At 35.7% G+C, this 1,837-nt stretch overlaps 1 long non-coding RNA gene across 1 annotated transcript; it reads left to right on the top strand.

The window, feature by feature from the left end:
- Positions 1–457: 457 nt before the first annotated feature.
- On the top strand, positions 458–1,530 carry LOC120944836. The gene is made up of 5 exons (XR_005750495.1): positions 458–523; positions 648–779; positions 884–963; positions 1,088–1,162; positions 1,429–1,530. It is a non-coding gene; the product is annotated as an uncharacterized LOC120944836 (long non-coding RNA).
- The last annotated feature ends 307 nt before the right edge of the window (positions 1,531–1,837 follow it).

A 1,837-nucleotide genomic window follows, 5' to 3' on the forward strand; every position in this document is an offset into this window, starting at 1 on the left:
TGTCCTCTGGCCTTTCCATGCATTTCCGAACGGCTGAGATTGGTTCCGGCGCCCCCCCAACTCAGACCAAATGTGGTACTGCACACTGGAAAAAACGAGTTACGATTTTTAAAAATACAGTGCTCGTATTGCGAAACGCTCATTAACCACGTTACTCGCAATCCGAGGTTCCACTGTATATTATATTCCATGTCATAAATATAGTCATGATTTCAGTGAATGCTGGCACAATAGGAATTCTGTTATAAAATATATTATTTTGATTTAGAGCATATTAGAAGTAAAAATAGCTTTAAGTATACCTATTATTGTTGTATAGGACATATAGAGTATCTCCCAAAAGTGAGTACACCCTTCACATTTGTCAATATTTTATTATATCTTTTCATGTGTCAACACTGAAGAAATGACACTTTGCTACAGAGTAAAGTAGTGAGTGTATAGCTTGTATAGCATGATATGATCATTATCTGTCTGCTACCAACAGGGTACTGACAGATGTCTTTATTCCTCTTAAAGATAGGTAAGTTTCCATCCTGCAACCATTCACTCTCCTCACTATTGTCTCCTCTGTGTAAGGTTTGAATACTTATGGCTAAACCTTCACTTTTTCATTTATTTTCATTCATTTTCTACCCTTTTTAAAGGAGATTATCTGTGGACTTTTCAGCTGCAATTGACTGGTCCTTGATTTTTGCTGCAAACGACTATCCTTTGACTTTCTATCACCAGCTGATGTTTGCTTGCACTCAGACTGTTCATCTAGTTAAATACTCCATGTAAGTTGATCCCTTGTTTACACTTAATAATTTAGTTACCCATGTTCTCACTAACTTTATGAAGTATACTAAATCTATTCAAACACTTTTTTTTTTTTTCTCAGATGAATTGAGGCTCTTCAGTGCCCATGTTATTGTCTTACTTAATTCCCCTGTATTCACCTTGATTTTATTACGCTTCAAGGTATGGCTGTTTTACATATATTAACCCTATTGACTCTATTATGGATTTGTTTAATTAGTTGAAACAGATCATAATTTAATAACACATATTCTAACATAGATTCTTTTTCTTCTGTATTTTTAAGTCCTGTCAGTTGAACTTGGATTTCAATATCCACCCTGAGGGGGTTTTTCCTTGACTGGCCGTGCATGAAGCTAGGGTAGGTTTTATTTTTCCTACCTATGGAATTTTGCTGCCAGCCCCCTCTCATGGGCTGAACAGCATTGGCTGCTACCAGGCTGTGGATATATGTGCATTTGCTCCTATGAACTTTGGTTTCTCTTGCCCCGCCAGAGATCCCAGCCAAACTTTTGTTTGTACTCTATATACATGACATGTTTTGTTGAACATATATAATCGAAGTTCTTTTAGAGCTTATATTGTATGCATATGTTAAAATTGTTTTATTCTTTTTCATCTCTTTAGAGTAATCTAGAGAGACGATCTTGTCCTAATTCCCCTGAAGAAGCCAAGAGGCGAAACTAGTAGGGTCGACCTGATCGAAAAAATTATTTCTAGATCTTGCTCCCACAAAATAATTTATGCACTATCTGTATATTGAATTACTATATTTTGTAAAAATTTAATGAATAAACCTTTTTTATATATTTTTATATATACATACATACTTTGTCTGGTTTTCTTCATCGCACCGCAATAATCCCCCCAACTCTTCCAAAAAATTCCCCTCCTTTGAATCTATTTTGGGATGAGGTGCTGTATCCTTTTTTAGGACTCTCGATCACATACCCCCCAATCTAGCTTGTATAACAGTGTAAATTTGCGGTCCTCAAAAAACACACAGTCATTAATGTCTAAATTGCTGGCAACAAAA

Source organism: Rana temporaria, chromosome 7 (genome assembly GCF_905171775.1).
Source record: "Rana temporaria chromosome 7, aRanTem1.1, whole genome shotgun sequence".
NCBI lineage: Eukaryota > Metazoa > Chordata > Amphibia > Anura > Ranidae > Rana > Rana temporaria.